The sequence below is a fragment of the Monopterus albus genome, unplaced genomic scaffold, assembly GCF_001952655.1.
Source record: "Monopterus albus unplaced genomic scaffold, M_albus_1.0 scaffold62.1, whole genome shotgun sequence".
NCBI classification, from domain to species: Eukaryota; Metazoa; Chordata; class Actinopteri; order Synbranchiformes; family Synbranchidae; genus Monopterus; species Monopterus albus.
In genome coordinates this window covers 1852618-1871435 of record NW_018127942.1, presented here as the reverse complement: position 1 = coordinate 1871435, position 18818 = coordinate 1852618, and the positions used below count along the sequence as shown (strand labels likewise).

General features: G+C 39.9%; 1 protein-coding gene across 1 annotated transcript in view; it reads left to right on the top strand.

Annotated features, from left to right (window-relative positions):
• The window catches only part of plcb1l (phospholipase C beta 1-like), a 129060-nt gene that overhangs the window by 14010 nt on the left and 96232 nt on the right, over nucleotides 1-18818 (top strand). The window lies entirely within an intron of this gene.

The following is an 18818-nucleotide window of genomic DNA, read 5'->3' as shown; positions in this document are numbered from 1 at the left end:
TGTGAATCGCTCCTTATTAGAGCTTAGAGTCGAAAAGAGAAAAAAGAAAAGTGTTGCACAAAAAAGCTTTTTCCAAACTCTTTTGGATTAGCAGGTCCTGGGTGACTTCTAGAAGGCTTTGCTAACGCTTGACTTACCACTCTTTGAATTCTGATTAGGGTTTTTTCCCACTGCAATGTGCTAGTCTGTGGGTAAACAAACACACAGTCAAACAGGCAAATATGCACACACACAAAGTAACACTGAGGAGCAGGCAAGTGAGGGACATGGTTCTGTTCATGTCCTTGCCTGAACAACTGGAGTTTGTTCCCAAACCTTGGAGCAACGGATCCAGAAAGAGGACCTTTTTGTCCATTTAAAGTCTTTTGGCTGATTAAAGGATTGGCCGGTGCCAGCACTGTTCAGTGTGAATCTCAGTGCCTGAGCTGAGTCTGCCAGGGTAACGGAGGTGACTTAGCAATGGCAGCAGCTCTGACTAAGACACCCTGGATTCAAGTGATAAGCTTAACCAATCACGTGGCTTTTAAACGAAGATGGTGCGGCAGCAGCTCAAAGGTAATGCTTAATGCTAGCCCATATTCGGTATTAACTGTTAGGGATGTATAGGTTTCATGAAAAATAACAGGAAAGCCTTAATACAATTCTATATTATGAATGAATAATTTTATGCATTAAATACTTTATGAGACTGTGAAAAAGTATTGATTCAACCCCAAGCTGATGGTATTGAAGTTTATTACAGTGGGGAAAAGAAATATTTGATCCCCTGCTGATTTTGTAGGTTTGCCCACTTACAAAGAAATGAAGGGTCTATAATCTTTTATCATAGGTTTATTCTAAAGGATCGAGACACAATATCAGCAAAAATGCGCATGATACAAATGTTATAAAATTTGATTTGATTTGATTTATTCTTTCAGCCATGTAAAGACAGTTGATATGTCAACACACATAATTTTACACATATCCAACAAATGCTAATCCAATATCAATTTGCTTATACTAGGAAGAAGTCAGACTTATCCAGTCCTACCCCATGACATCATCTTACCAAGTGTTAACATTCTTACACCACACCCACAATGTTACACCTGATTAATCGTTAAACCTGTTGTTGCATATATCTTGATTGACACATACCTTTATATTTATGTTTAAACTCGTCAATTCTATTACTATTTTTTATGTCCACACTTAAATTATTCCATAGTTTTACCCCACTTATGGAAATACAGAATCTTTTTTTGGTTGTACGTATAGCATGAATTTTTAAATTTAACTGGCCCCTTAAATTGTATCCCCCTTCCCTTTCATTAAATAGTTTTTGAATTCCACCAGGTAATAAATTGTTCCTGGCTTTATACATAAACACAGCAGTCTTATATCCCACTAAATCGAAAAATTTTAACAATTTAGACTGTATGAAAGCTCCATTGGTGTGATCCCTATACCCCATCTTATGCACAATTCTTATCGCTCTTTTTTGTAATATATACAATGGTTGAAGTGAGCTTTTGTATGTATTTCCCCAGTTTTCAACGCCATACTCTAAGTATGGTAAAATCAATGAAGAATACAAAATGCGTAGTGCTTTCCCGTCCAAAATATATCTAACCCTTGCCAATGTCGATATATTTTTTGCTATTTTGTGCTGAACATATCTGATATGAGATTTCCAGGTGAATTTATCATCAACTATGACACCTATAAATTTAATTTCATATACTCGTTCTATATTAGCTCCCCCTAAAATGAGTTGCATTTCAGTGAGTAAAATACATCGGCAAGTGCAGAAAACCATGAAATTCCAAAAGGTTCACATACTTTTTCTTGCCACTGTAAGTATTTGATCCATGAGCAAAACATGTCTTAGTACTTGGTGGAGAAACCCTAGTTGGCAAGCACAGAGGTAAGATGTTTCTTGTAGCTGTTCACCAGGTTTGTGCACATCTCAGGAGAGATTTTGGTTCACTCTTTTTTACAGATCTTCTCTAAATCCTTTTTTGGCTGTTGCTTGGCAACTTGAAGTTTCCCCCTCCATATATTTTCTATAAGATTAAGGTGCTGGAGACTGGCTAGGCCACTCCATGAACTTAATGTGCTTATTCTTGAGCCACACCTTTGTTGTCTTGGTGGTATGTTTTGGGTCGTTGTCATGCTCGAAGAGCCATCCACGACCCATCTGACTGAGGGAAGGAGGTTCTCATCCAAGATTTTACAATACATGGCTCCATCCATTGGCCCCTTGATGCGGCAAAGTCGGCCTGTACCCACTTAAATTGTATCCCCCTTCCCTTTCATTAAATAGTTTTTGAATTCCACCAGGTAATAAATTGTTCCTGGCTTTATACATAAACACAGCAGTCTTATATCCCACTAAATCGAAAAATTTTAACAATTTAGACTGTATGAAAGCTCCATTGGTGTGATCCCTATACCCCATCTTATGCACAATTCTTATCGCTCTTTTTTGTAATATATACAATGGTTGAAGTGAGCTTTTGTATGTATTTCCCCAGTTTTCAACGCCATACTCTAAGTATGGTAAAATCAATGAAGAATACAAAATGCGTAGTGCTTTCCCGTCCAAAATATATCTAACCCTTGCCAATGTCGATATATTTTTTGCTATTTTGTGCTGAACATATCTGATATGAGATTTCCAGGTGAATTTATCATCAACTATGACACCTATAAATTTAATTTCATATACTCGTTCTATATTAGCTCCCCCTAAAATGAGTTGCATTTCAGTGAGTAAAATACATCGGCAAGTGCAGAAAACCATGAAATTCCAAAAGGTTCACATACTTTTTCTTGCCACTGTAAGTATTTGATCCATGAGCAAAACATGTCTTAGTACTTGGTGGAGAAACCCTAGTTGGCAAGCACAGAGGTAAGATGTTTCTTGTAGCTGTTCACCAGGTTTGTGCACATCTCAGGAGAGATTTTGGTTCACTCTTTTTTACAGATCTTCTCTAAATCCTTTTTTGGCTGTTGCTTGGCAACTTGAAGTTTCCCCCTCCATATATTTTCTATAAGATTAAGGTGCTGGAGACTGGCTAGGCCACTCCATGAACTTAATGTGCTTATTCTTGAGCCACACCTTTGTTGTCTTGGTGGTATGTTTTGGGTCGTTGTCATGCTCGAAGAGCCATCCACGACCCATCTGACTGAGGGAAGGAGGTTCTCATCCAAGATTTTACAATACATGGCTCCATCCATTGGCCCCTTGATGCGGCAAAGTCGGCCTGTACCCAGAGAAACAGCTCCAAAGCATAATGTTCCCACCTCTGTGTTTGACTGTAGGGATTGTGTTCTTAGGGTCATACTCAGCATTTTTTTTCCTCCAAACATGGTGAATTGAGTTGATGCCAAAGAGCTCAATTTTGGTCTCATCTGACCACAGCACTTTCTCCCAGTCCTTCTCTGAATCATTTAGATGTACACTGGCAAACTTCAGGCAGGCCTGTAGATGTGCCTTCTTGAGGAGCAGGACCTTGCTGGTGCTGCAGGATTTCAAACCATGGTGGCGTACTGTGTTACCAATGGTTTGTTTTGGTGTCTGTGCTCCCAACTGCCTTGAAATCATTCACAGGCTCCTCCCGTGTAGTTCTGGGCTGATCCCTCACTTCTCTCATGATCATCCTTACCCCATGAGGTGAAATCTTGCATAGAGATCCAGGCCGAGGGCGACCATTTGTGAATAGCCACTCCACCAGTTGTCTCCTTCTCACCAAGCTTCTTGCTGATGGTCTTGTAGCCCATTCCAGCCTTGCGCAAAACGACAACCTGATTTCCTTTGACAGCTCTTTGGTCCTGCCCATAGTGGTGAGGTTTGAATGGAAGATAGAGAAACTCTGTGGACACGTCTTTTTATACACATAACAAATTGTCATAAGGAGCACCTTCTTAAATTGGCAGGACTATTTTGTGCACCACATGAGCACATACTTAGTCTGTGGGAGCCAGAATTATTGTTGGTTGGTAGGGGATCAAATACTTATTTTACTCACTGAAATGCAACTCATTTCATAACATTTGTATCATGTGCTTTTTTTGGGATTTTTTTTTTTTTGTTGATATTCTGTCTCGATCCTTTAGAAGTAGAGTAGAGTAGAGTAGGTACTTTATTGATCCCACAGTGGGGAAATTTCTGAACAAAGAAAGCTTAAGGAACAGGAAGTATAATTATCTGAGTCATACTCAGACAAGTTAAGTCTTTCTTTCTTCGCTTGCATTTCTTTTCCCACTCTGCACTTCTACTCCTGTGACAGTGAGCAACACCTATAATAAATAATAAACCTATAATAAAAATTATAGACCCTTCATTTCTTTGTAATTGGGCAAACCTACAAAATCAGCAGGGGATCAAATAATTCTTTTCCCCGCTGTGTATAGTCAGACATTTATGTTGTTTTGTCCAGCTACGGTACACTTCAGCAGTGCAACAAGCAGCATCTCTAGACAAAATGATGACTTTGATTACTCAGACTGATGTTTAAAGGATAACAACAGTATAATTTTAGTGAATACCTATCACTGTTATTAGTGCTCATTAGTACTCACGCAGCGTAAACTATGATCAGAACTTATTTCTGTCTCTTCCACTGTATGTTGCTTGAACTACTGTACCACAAGTCTTAGACTGTAAGTATTATTTAATTTGAGAATCCATTATAAACAGCTCACACGGCTGTCTGATGACACAAATATCATTTTACTCATCTTAAAATAATCATTGAATGCCTTTAGGTTTCAGTAAAGCTTCAACGGTTGCAAAGTGGCACAAGATATATTCTCAGCTCAATACTTAAACTTATTACTGTGGATTTTTATGGGTCTGTGTTGTAAATGTGACTGAAAGAAATAAGATCCAGTTAGAGTAGTTCATTAGATAAGCAGCCAATGAGTCATATAAAAAAGTTTAAATTATTCATACATGGTCATTTCTATGCCTTTATAATATACTTATTGTTCCACTAATTGTTCATGCGCAGTGTGATGTACTGCTGTCAGACGACAGCCAAGTCAAAGGTGCTCAGTCTGACTGCCTGTTGAAGAAGCTTTATTTTATTGTCATTGTGACACGCACAACGAAATTTTGTTCAGAGCCGAGGGCCCTGGGCTGCCGCCATCACGGGTAACTTGTGGGGCTCAGTGTCTTGCCCAATGACACTTCGACATGTGGACTGCAAGCACCAAGACTCGACAGTATAATTTTAGTGAATATTCGAACCCTTAACCTTCCAGTTGGGAAACAACTGCTCTACCCACTGCACCACTGTTGAAAATATGACAGCAGGGTAAAGAGGATGATTAAGTGTCTCTTTGTCTCATGGGTCCAGGTATTTATAACATTTATGCTGGCCCATTTCTGTGTCACTTATTCAGAAAAGATCTCTATTGTGTTGAATCCTTTCATATGACACAGTCCACACAGAATGCAGTTTGACACTGAATGCTCAGGATTTATGTGATCGAGGTATTGCACACTGTCACCGGAGTAGAATTGCAGAGTGGGAAAAGAAACGCAAGCAAAGAAAGAGAGACTTAACTTGTTTGACTATGGCTCAGATAATTATACTTCTTGTTCCTTAAGCTTTCTTTGTTCTGTCACATGAACATTAAAACCTATTTTATTTTAAGCATAAAAATGAATTAAAGATGCCTTTCCTGGACCAACGAAAGGGCCTAATGAAATTTTGATGTGGCGCATCTCTGTGCCACAGACTGTAGTCAGCTGGCAGGTCTGCTTCACCTTCACTCTCCCTGTTTTTGCTTTACTTCAGTCTACTTCCATCTGTTGTTCGCTCTTTTTGCTGAAGGTAGCCACCTCTATTTCACACCACTCTTTTTATTTCTTAATGTAATGATCGTTGCTGTACTTTCATGTTAACAACTGTTACTAAAAGCCGACTAATAGCTCATCTTTGCAAGTGCCTGATATCTACAGATGCAAGAAAATAAAACTCAAATATTCAATTTCAATATTCATATATACAAAGGAATAGAATAAGTTACATTATTCTCCTTATCACAAACAGTAAATAAACTGAGCCAAACTGAACTTTGAACCTATACTGTGAAATGTCAGAAGTAAGAGTCCATAGCTTATACTGCAGGCCCCCAGGCAGCAGCTTGTGCCGGCTTTTGGACATAGCCATGATTTGAATAGATTTAAATATGCAGTGGAGGCCAGGCTGTGCTGTTGTGGCTGTCAGTTAGATATTTGCATACTGTAGCTGAGAAAGAACTGAGCTGTTGACTGGGCTCTGCGTCACAACACAGCTGAATCAGTCAGTGTCAGCTTGTTTATGCTTTTTTTTCTTGCACTGGCAGTGCCACCAAGCTGAACCGGTAACGGCGGCATGTAGCACACAAAAATCGTTCAAAAGAGGGTGATAAAGATTATTGTAACCTGTTTTTTATCCTTGCCTCTGCTGATTCATATTGAGGGAACTTTAACACAACACCATTGAGTTTATAAATTCCATCACAGAGAGAGAGACGAGACTCAAGGACTTGTACACAGCTTCAGACAGCGTCTCCTCAATGGCATCCACAGAGTATACACAAAACATGACAGAAGTTGTTGTGTGAAGAATGAAAATAAGCAAATTCTGTCTGCTTTAATTTCTGTGTCAAGTGACCTACAGTGCTGCGTATGGTCTGATAGTTAGTTTCAGACAGTTACAGAAATTGCTGGACTTGTTGATTCCACTGGTTTTAGATACTGTTAGCGATCAATGGACACTTGTACTGTGTTGCAGGTCTTTTGTCTAAACATGTCTTCATGTTTTTAGAATGATTTTTGTCTTGGTAGTTTAACCTGCTTATAGACAATGCATACATTGTGCTTGCTAAAAAAAGTGAATGTGTTGTTTCAGCTGAACACATAGTTTTTCATAATTACATGCCCACAATATGAAGGTATTCCAGAATAAAAGTTGCCAAATTTGCATTTTCTAAGTGAATCGTTGATTTTCTCTCATCCCTGATTAACATACTGGGAATGATTTAGCTTGGCTCACTGTTGCGTTCTATAATGAGATGACAGGTTGGACATTGACTCTTATTGATACCAGTCAATACAACATGCACATGTGTGGAAAGCTGTGGCTTTTATGCTGTAATATGAATGACCTGACATTTGGATTGTGGGTCAGAAATCAGTTTATAGATCTCTGATAACTGTTTCTCTAAATACGACTGAGTGCTGCTGCCACAAGTCAAAAGAGATCAATTAAATTTCTCACTCGCTGATTTGCTCTATTAGTTGTAGTTGTACTGGATCGATTACAGTAGAGAATACATAACTTAGATATTTAAACACTGATGCTTCTATTGAAATGGCATTTAACATTTCTGATGACTGCTTTATGAGTCAGCTGGTACACAGAGGGACTGACTCTCTTTTCTTCCTCCATTCCCTTCCTTCCACTTCAAACAGTAACCCAACCCAGTTGCCATGACAATCCAATCCATGCAGCTTGTTTTTTGATGCTGTAAAGTACTCAAAACCCTGCTGCTGCTCCTGTATGCAGCCAGGTGGCTGCTTTCCTCAGGGAGTGTTTTCAAATAAAGGTATTCAGCCAAAATTCTTTGAAGTCCCGCTGTAGACAAGCTCTTAATAAGACAACACACTTCCTCCGTGTTTCATCCCAGGGTTTGACGTGGGAGTGTAGATTAGCACAGACTCATGTTGCTCATCAGTTTGTGTGCAGTGTTAATGCTGCTAAAAATATTTCAGAATAAAGAATCTGAAAGACTGAAATTGAAGGACTGGAATGAAATGTTCAATATGTATAACCAAACTTCTAAAAGCTTGTTGGCTGACAGCTAAGAAACAGCCTGGAGAGATTTTATTCAGTCACAAGTTTAATACAGGAAGACAAAAACACACACGTTCACACTCACAGTCACATCTAGGAGTAATATGGAGCCCAATTAATTTGGTACTGTCAGAGGAAAGCAAGATTTGTACCCAGAACAAAACAGTAAAAGTGATAAACACTGTGCTACCCTGCCATCTATTGTAATTAAAAATAATTGTAGCACAGCATTTTTAAACCTTTTCCATACATTGTAATTTCAAAACACTAATTGAGCATGAAATTTTACTCTTAACCTTAGATCCTCCAACTAACCACGGTGAAGCAAAGAAACCAAGATTAAAATGTGTGGATCTATATTTCATCCTGGGTTTTGATTAAGAAGCTGGATAGAAAGAGAATTCCCATCTTTTGTTAAGTAATTTGATTTCTAATTTCTGGTCTCTAATTCCCTTGTCGTTCTCTTCTCTTTCATGTACAATGTTGCTGAGAACAGAGAAGATGAGCACTGAAATTAAAAGACTATTGAGCCCAGGATTGGACATTTTAAGTTCCTTTTTCCTCTGAAGTGTTGTGAAGTTGACCAGAGTGTAACATGTCATGTCATACAGTCTATTAGACCAGACAGGGGTGAGGGACAGTTCTACCTGTCACCCAGATTTTTTCAATTCCTTGCAACAATACTGTGCCATAGTTTGTTTGCTTTGGTCATACATGAAATAGAATGATTAACCAAAAGTGCCTTTAAGTAGTGTGTAGGTTGTATCTTAGTTGAAGTTCTTAGTAAAAGAGACTTCAGGTAGCTTACAACTTTCAGTGTCTTAGTCAAAAAAAAACCACATAAGGCTTTAATGTCTCATGGTTCGAGTACGGATTAGATTGATGACCCTCTTTAGGCCTCACTTTTTTCAGTGCCCATTTCACAACTGTGTATCATGTGTATGTATCGTTCTTCTCTTACTGTAATAGTGCTCATCTATACACTGCATTAATTTTTTAACCCTGTTAATATATAAAGAGCTGTCATTTGTCTTTCTCCCTGCCCTCCCTAATGTTTCAATTCGTTTTTTTCCATAATCATTGAAAGGCCTCAATAAATTTTATTTAATTCATTTTGCTGGGGGAATTAGGGCAGTGGATGGCTTACACTCAAGTCCCATTTGCTAATAAGGCAATTACAGGCTTTTTACTTTCGAACAATTTCTGAGTGCTTCCTGCACAAAAAAACGAATGACCAATTGCTCAAAAGGGCGACTGGGAAGAAGAGGTTTTAACTCCATTTCAGAGTCAGATGTAGAGTGGTCAGTGGGTTAGTAAGTATAGATAATCACAGAGAGCAAAGAGTACTTTTTTAAAAACCAACTGGCCTTGTTAATCATTTACAAGCATGTTAGAAAGGGCTGCACAGCTTGTGTTCAGTCTCAGAAACCCAGAGTTGTTTTCTCAGACAGATTTTATGTTATTTTATCATGCTTTGATGCATACTGATCGAAATAATTACAATGGATGAGCTTCTGATGTTTATGAGAGCAATTCCCACCAACTAGGGATTTCTGGGTTTTTATGCCACCCTGCTGCTTTTCATTTTAAGCTGAATTCCTTTGTACTCTCTAGCAATTATCTTGTTGCTGTCTCTCTGTTTCCAAATGTTCAGGTTAGAAAGTGTATTAATGACACTCTTAAGGGACCCATTTTAGTATTTATTGTAAAATGTTAGCATCTCTACATAGATACCTATACAAACTATGCAAAAAAGGGAGGGAAAGAACTAAATAAAATGAAAGAAAGGGCACAGCATTAGAGTGAATTTAGAAAGTTTTCTACCAGGTAATCATTGTATTGTCCACCCCCTATGACTTCCCTTTTCCTCTTGCTATACCATTTCCACTTGAACAAATAAGTGTGTCACATACAGTATGTGGGTCACTTGCATTTCTTTTTTTTCCCCCTTTCCTAAAGTCAATTCAGTCTGGTGGAATGATAAGAAGGCATCAAATTTAAACAGCTTGGAGGTGCTCTGGGGCAAGACGAGAAGTGCAGCTGTCTGCCGCACTTAAAATACCAGCTCCTCTCTGAGAGTCTTCCTCGAGAGAGTAGCATGACAGGAGGGAGAGGAGCAACACCTGGTCCACAGAAAGAGCAGAAGAAGGGGAAATGGAGAATTCGATTTCATCAGTACGTTAGCAGAGAAGCTAAAGCCAGAGTGGCAGTGAAACAATTAAGACAGATTTTCTTGACTCTCCAGCCACATTGTTCTCTGACGATGTTATTCTCCATGCATCTGTGGCTTCACTCTATTATTTGACACAAACGCTTTCAGGACCTGTTGACAAACGCACGTAATTGTCTGTGGCTTCCTTGACAGAAAAGAGGATAAAAAGGTGCTAGGTTTCAGAGTAGCAGTGGGCTGAGAGAAGAGCCTGACAGATACATCGGTGTGGCTGATTATTTACACTCATTTGTTGGTTTTGCTCTCTAATGATGGTTGCAGTTTGACTGACTCCACTGTCAGTCAAACTGCTGAGATGTTTGGGTTAAGTATGTAGTTGAAAATCATTTTCTCTAACATATAAAACTAGTCTGTGTTAATGTTCATGTCCAGGGGATTCAACTACCATTAACTTTATTATATCCTGAATACTTCAGGGATGAGGTGTTGCCATGTGTTGTCCTTCACGATCTTAACAAAAAGTTGTTCCCAGCAGTATTCTCCTCTCCTCTCCTCTGGCGTCTGCCCTCAGGCACACTAGACACACCCTCGTGAGTCTTGGCAGCCATTCAAAGATGATAAATGGCATCCTCTGACTTGGACACATTGGATCAGCAATCCATATTCTCTTGCTCAGTAATCAGATGAAATACATAATTTAATTATATAGCAGAAATGTGAAATTCTTATGAAATTGAAAACGCCCAGCGAGCAAGAGATCTACAGACCAGCAAGGGCACAGTGCAGGCAGAGCTTTTTGCCAGGTTTCACTGATAGTGGGTTAAAAAAATAAAGCATAATAATAATACAAATGAACGACGATGAAATTAATTATATACTCATAAAACCTGTTTTGAAAAAGGATTAATTTCTATTTTTTTTCCCCAAATGAAAATGAATCTTTGCATTTGAACTTCTCAGAAAACACACATCTGTGCATCTAAATGTTATGTCTGTGCAGTGGTTACTTGTTGTAAATGGTTCATTTAGGGCTGAATGATGTGTAATATGTCTAAATCATTAGAACCTGCACAAAACATTTAAGCTAAAAAATAATCTACTGTAGATGGCAGCTGGCATAACAATTTTAAATGTTAATGTCTGTATGCTAACTTAAATGTAACATTTAATTTAATGTTCCTGAATATCATTACAAACATTAAAGATATGTTTGAGGTCATTTTGAAACAGTGTCACAATTAGACAGTTTGTCTTTGAAAGAGAACTTATACATTTCTTTTTCACTTGTAAAATGTCCCACCCAGTACAATCCATTAATAACCAAAATTATTTTTGTCAAATACCAGCTACTATATTGTTACTATGATATATTGCTTCAAAAATCTAGTATCTGTGTGTCTGTAGTCAAGAGAGCTGATATTTTCAGTCACTGTTAATCTTTTGTTAGCATGTTGTTATATACTTTTAGTGGGTACAAAGTCAAACTGTTCAGGTGATGGTGATAAATGATACAGAATGTGAACACAATCCAGTTGGTGTCAGCTTTGGAAATTGAGCTTTTTACTTTGTTTACATATTTTCTAAAGTTTTTACTTTTGCATATTTACCGGTGTCTTCTTGTTTCCTCATCCTCGTTCCACTGTATTTAGTGTTTACTTGCACTTGTCCTGTTCAACCTGCTCAAGTTTAAGAAAAAAAGCAGAGTGTGGAGGGAGAAGGAAAGATACGCAGAGAGTGTGGTGAAGAGACACGGACACAGAGAGGGGAAAGACAAAGAGCTTAGCCTGCAGAAAAATAGTGAAAAATGCATTTCTCTTCCCTGTCTGTTCAGTCCTCGCTTCAAAGGGCCCACAGATTGCACTTAGGAGGTGTCCAAATGAGGTGATGTGAGAGGTGAGAGCCAGAGCTGCGCTGTGTCTGCCACTGGCAGTGAGTGTCAAAGGACTTCAGTGGAGAGCCTGGTCACATTCAGCCCATAGAGTTGAATACAGAGATGTGGCATAGCTGAACCTTTTAGCCATTACTTGAATCTCATTTGTGTGAGAACTGTAACCTGCAAACATGTGTATACTCAGAAAGAAGGATGTAAGGATATGCTGCACAGATGCCAAAAGGAATCTGCGTTTTTGTAACTAAATAGAAACAAAGTTATGACACTTACTAGTATTGTGTGTGTTTACAAGGCCGTCATTGTGTGTAAGTTAATTTACATATATACTGTATGTGCTGCAATGTTTGTCTTTGCCTCTTGTATGGCCTCTAATTACATTCACTGGGCCTTTGTGGGGATTTTGCAGATGTATTTATGCGTGTGTCTATACATGTGTGCAAGTGTGTGTGACTCGCTCCAGGCCTTGAAGGGGATCAAAGATTGTCCCACTGCAGCAGATAAGAACCATCCCTAGCCTGAAGGAAGCCACACAGATAGAGGAGCAGACTTAAATGGTGTGGAGGAGTGAGGACGGAAAAAGATGGAGGAAGGGAGGGGTGTGTTGTGTTAGTGTGCATGTGTGTGTTTCAGCGGGGGATCAGACAAGACAAGCTGTGAGCTGTCATCCATTGTCACGAGAGCTGCTGGTAAGATACAAGCAGACAGGAGGGAGGCATGGAGGGAGGGAGGATGAGGAGGAACAGGAGGCAGAGGAGGCAGATGTCCAGGGAGAAGATAGGTGAGATGGGTGAGAAAAAGATGTACATTTCCAAGTCAGAGATGGACGAGGGAGCACGGAGTGAGTATGGAAAGGTAGATGGAGGAGTGAAAATTCAGCCAGAAGCACAACAAGGACAAAGAAAAAGGCAACAACAGAGGATGATGGACAGATCAGGGAAACAACTTTGCTTTCTGTCTTCTGACTTACCTGTACTATCTGTCAGAGGAGAGTATACTCCCTCCAGTACCCCTGACTACACTCCATCCATCACTGTGCATACAGTATGAGAGTGTGTCTTGCACATTTTGATTGGTCCGAGGAAAATGTGACCAATGTGAGCTGAAGAGCCAGTCGCGCTCAGTTCCCAAGCGTTTAGAATGTCTGATCACAGCAGACAGTGGAGACTGATGACAGAGACGAGTTGGAGTTTATATGCACAAATGTGTGTGTCTGTACACCTATAGATTTGTGTTTGGGAGTGTGTGCAAGAGTGAATGTGTGCGCTGATGATGTATAGAACAAAGCTTTCTGCAGCTCTTATCTGAGTCCTGGTTGTTTTGTGGAGCATGTCGGTTGCTGATAGCCACTATCAGCCACAACCACGCTCGTCCATCGCTCAGCCTCAGTGTTTTCTCCTATAGTACATAGCCGTTCCTCTCACACTCCCTCCTCGCTGCTTTTCCTCCTTTCTCCCCTCATCCCCACTGATCTCTAATCCCTATGTCCTCTCCCATCTCTATGACCATGAACCCAGCTTAAACTGATTACCAAAGTCATGCAATTCCATGCATTTATGATTTAAGCCACAGTTTTATGACTTAATTTTATGGACTGTACTGTATTTCTAGCTATCCTCAGTTGACCCACTGAAAAGGCACATTTAAATTTATATTTTTATGTCTGTGTTACTTGTTCATGAGAGTATAGTGAAATTGGAGTAGCTGTAAATCCAGCAAGATAAATGATTGTATCTGAAGATATGCCTGGTAAATAAATCGAAAAATCACAAAATAAACAAAAGTCATTCTAGCTTAAATGCATTATTTCAAAACACAAAACAAACAAGCAAGACAAGTGAATCATAGTAGCTATGTGAGAATGACTAAATCAAAGCTTAAATATGAATAAATCTTTTGTGTCTGTGTACTCATCATTTTCCCTTTAAAAGAATAATATACAAAAGGAATTGCAAAGTATTTGTGTGTGTGAAATAAACAGCAGTTTGTTAAACATGCACAACCTGGGGCCATCCTTGTATCTTAGGGATTTAAGATGCTGACTGTGTAATCACGGCGTTCCTTGTTTGTGTCTGTCTGGGAATCTTTGTTGCACATCCTCCCTGACTCTGTCTCTCTTCCTTTTCTACCACTTCTATATTGCCCTTTTTCTAAAGAAATATTAAAAATCAGACCAAGATAGTGAAAAAACATGCAGAGGTTGAATGAACAAACAGGGAAAAAATATTCTTTCATTTCTAGGAATGTTTTTGTGAGAACTGGAGTGGAAAAATTCCCATGGGGTGGAATCAGTCAACCAGTCAGTTATGGAAAGGCCTGTTAAAGGTGACAGGTGCAAGACACAAAAATACAGAAGAAGTGACTCTTAATAAAGAAAAGTATATAGCACGCCATAGATATTTTTTCTTTATACAATCACTAGACAGTGAGAGTTTGAGGATAAATATGTAACTGTTATGGGAGAAATACTTTGAATTCATTTGATTTCCATTGCCAGAGCACTGATTTGTTTTTGAGATTTCAGTTTTGATATTGCAGAGGAAGAGAAGGAAGTGATAGAACTGGAGACATGGATGAGAAACAGGCTGAGCTAGTTGCTCAGTTTAAATAGGCCCTCAGGCAGCCTCATGGCAGCGCCAGGCTCTCCAATTTGGCTCAAGGCTTTTGTCGCATGCCATACCTCATTTCTCTCCCACTTTTGCTGCCACTCTCCATTTCATACAGCCTAATAAAACATGTAATCCATGGAAATCATTTAAAATGTAATAGGTCCTCTCGTGAGCTTTAGATACTAAGCCATCTGGTAGGACAGAAAGCAGCACTTTGAGCCTCAGTGCAAGGTCTTTAAAGGCTACGCACGTATTCTGCATGTGCACAAATCTGTGTGCAAAATATTTGTGATATCACATTCCTTCTCCATGCAGTTTGTGTGCTCTTTTGTCTGACTGTTAGCAGACCACTTTTTGCTTCCTCTCTTTAGTCAGCCACTTCAGGTGAGGAGGTTTGTGACTTTATCACCGTGGGGCTGTTAGAGTCGCTCTATAGGGACCCCAGAGTGCAGCAGCAGAGTGGATGCGACTCTCAACTAATTCGAGCACAGCTCCCGACAAATTATTTCCCCCCCATAACAGGATGTGTTTCCTGGCAGCCGAGTGGCACTGGAGGGCTGCTCTCGGGGACAGGCACAGCACCTGTGCAGTTTCAGTGTGTTTTGTTCTACATAAGTAATAGCTCTGTTTATGATTCAGGGGTACATCCATTCCCTGCATCCTCTGACCCTCACTCAGTGGGCTTTTGAAGACTCTTATGCATAGAGAATACACCACTGTACACAAGTGGTTATGTAATGGCCTTATTTAGCTTCACGCTAAAACCTCAAATGTCTCCTTTGTCTTTTACTTCTGTTGCATTTGGAATTGTAAGCACTGTATCTATAGACAGAGCCATCTATTTTAGTGTTTGCAAAGAGCCTCTCCAGCAGCCTAATATAAGCAAACTGCATCCGACTAGCCACAACCTGATTGAAGATGTGGACGTGCACGGCTGTACAGTAGATCCAACGTGACACAATAGAATTAACCATCAAATTCCTGTTAATGGATTGATGATGCCTTTCGTTCTGCTTCTTCATTATTCAAACAGATGAAATGACAGTATACTGTTATTATTGCTATCACTGTATGGAGCACTCCTGAAAATCCTATCTGTCTCAAATAGCAGCTAGTGTACCTAAGCTATATGTTTTCCCCATACTGACCCTGGTGCATTAGACAAAACAGTCCTGTCTCAGATATTTACAACTTTATTTGTTCTGTGTGTATTTACATCTCCCTCCTTCCTGCCCTCAATTTCTTTTCTCCTTGTCTTCATTGCTCAGCAGAGGCCCCAAACCCTGTAGAGTGCACATTTATTTTGAACCTGCAGGCTTTCAAGCATGCAGTTGGTAAATGAGCAAGTTAACCTGTGGCTGTTAGTCTCTGAGCTACCACATTTTCTTTTTCCATCACTACCTTCCTTTTTATGTTTCTTTAACCTTCTCTCCCTCTTTTCTCACACTGGCACATCCCTCCCTCACTTGCACCACTAAAGCTGTGAAAGCCTGTGGTTTCAAATGGCAACTTTGTTATAAAACCAACCGACCTGGCCAGACTCCGAACACCATTGTACATACTCAGTAAGGACTGTTTTATTCAAACCACCTAGACAGAAGGAAGTCAGCTTTTGTAAATCACATTTCATACAGAAGTGGACTCATTGTTCTTCAAGTAACAAGATAACAGAGTGGTCAAGAACAAGAACATGTCATGTATATTAGAGACACATTCGACAAATAAATGACTCACAGATCAGTGATGAATTTCCTGAAGTTTCAGATAAACACCACTCTCCTTACTCATTACTTGGAAAAGGAATGAGTTTAACTTTAAAAGACAGGCAGCATGTTGCAGATGTTGGGTGAACAGTGTCTCCACAGCAGAAGAAGACAAACAAGCACAGAAAACAGAGCCTGGGGCCAGTCCAAGTTAAGCATGTTCATTAATTTTTGTAGTTGTCCCCCCCCCCACTGGCCCTGCTTTCTTCCTGAACATGTCATGGATCTTAATAGGTTTTGGATCCCTCCTCACTCTTTTGATGCAGACAGAAATGCCCTTAGAGAGGGGGGGGGAACGAGAGAGAAAAACCGGGAGGGGGTGTGAGAAATATGAGAGATGACAGAAAGGAACAGATAAAGAAAATATGTCACAGGAAAAAAATGAGAGAGATTAAACAGGAGAAATAATGGCTGTACTGTTCGACTGAAAGAAGGCCCAGTCATTAGCTAACTGTGCAGTGTCTGCAATTATAAAACCAGTTCAATACTAATAAAGTACCATCGACATAAATTTTTATATATATTTGCCCAATGAGTAAGCCTCTGCAAATGCTGACACAGGCCTTTAGATGCTACAGTAATGGCTACATGTGTATTGTCTTAGTTGCATCCTGTGAGCAGCTTGTCACCCATATAGGCAGTTTGCTTTACCTTTAATGTGTTAACACTTAACCGATGGCACTGGACTAGCTTAGAGTTGTGTTACCCATGCAGAACTAGAGGCCAGAAAAAAAGGACCCCATTGGCAAGCTGCTTCCTGAGCTCCCACCGTTCCACCAGGCCCCCATGTGGAGCTCCATCTCTCTAAAGAGACTTCAAAGGCAGGCATTTGCAGACCCGATGTAGGCGTTAACCTTTGACTCAGAGGCTCTGTCTGTGCAAACAGGGGCGGCCTAATTGATGCTAGGCATCACAGGAAAAAGAATAACTTGTCTTTGTGGACTACAGCCATAAAATTGTGTTTTAATTTCTACCTCTTATGGAGACAGAGAGTCGTTTTGCATGTATTGTAGCAAAGTGGCAATATATACTGTATTATAACCTCTAGTGACCAACATTTAACTTCTAGTAATGCTTTTGTAATGGCTGTAAGAAGGGCTAATCTAAATTTTTCTAATTCAGTGTTCCTTTGATTAAATATACCTTTAAACTAAATGATCTGTGGACCATTTTCACGTATCATCATTGTACCTCCATATTATAATAAATCCGTTTTCCGGTAGCACAGTTCAAAAGAGACAAAAGCCAATGCTGAATTAACATATAGTTTTTAGAAGTTTAAATAAAAGTTAATCATAGGTGGGGGCACTAAAGAAGGTATGGATTTGTAGATAAGGAAGAATTCCTGGGTGCAATTTTCCACCAACCTCACAGCCTTGAGATGGTCAGATATTTGCGGCTGGAGTCAAGCACCCATCACTTCTTGTCTCCCCAGATAATTCTGAGTGCACACACGTTTCACTCTGGTTAATTTCCCACCTCATGTCCTGCCTCCCTCTCAGACAGACGGTGAAATAAATAATCCAGACTGAAAAAGGGATGCGGTGACTGAAGGAAGGTAGCAGAGGCCGTCTGGAAGATTGCATTTCGTGTATATTTACTGCTAACCACATTAAAGACAAAAAGCTTTCAAAGACAGAGTTGGTCAGTACATTGGTGGAAGGAAAGTTAGATGTTATGCAGTGTGGTAATAAGGTTTCCATATGCACATTGCTTTATGGTCTCAAGACTTTATAACTTATTATGAATTCTGTCCTGGTTTGATTCTACACAACAGTAGTGCTATATGAAATGTTGGCGCTGTACGGTAAGAAGGAACAAAGAGCTCTCACATGGCTTCCCACACTATTGTATCAACAGTGAATCAACAGTAGAACCAAGGTTTCCATTTAGATTATCAGTGATACTTTAAATGTGGTTACAGAGAGTCTCACTTAAATTTTTAGTTAGCTCATAAGGACGATACTGATTGTGTTTTCATCTTGTTTGAAGACTGACTTCATTATAGTGCCTTGCTGTGCCTCTTTTCCAGCTGACTACCATACAGACAGCTGATCCCAGCTAAGTCACGGCCAGGTGTTGTGGCAAACAGTTATGCAGCAGTAGAACACTGTATATGTGTGGAGCCTTTTTCATCCAGCCAGTTTTGTCCCCTTGTCCCCTACCAGATTCTGCCTGTGACTGTAGACATTGTGAGAAAGACCCTCTCCAGTGCCAGCATACTAGACTGAATCTAGAATCTGGGCTCGTGTTATCAAAGCCCGTGCTAGAGATTTGGCAAATGTCCTTGCAAACACCTTCAATATCTCTCTGGCCCCAGCAGTCATCTCCACATGCATCAAGTCAACCACCATCATCCGGCTACCTGAGAAGTCTCCCAGCACTCACTTCTATCATTTTAAAGTGCTTCAAAAGACTGGCCCTGCAGCCTCCCCATTGTACTTCACCCCCTTCCACTTTGCTTACCACTCCTACCACCCCACTGAGTATACAGCAACAGCTGCCCTCCACCTAGCCTTGTCCCACCTGGAGAGAAAGAACGTCTATGTCAGA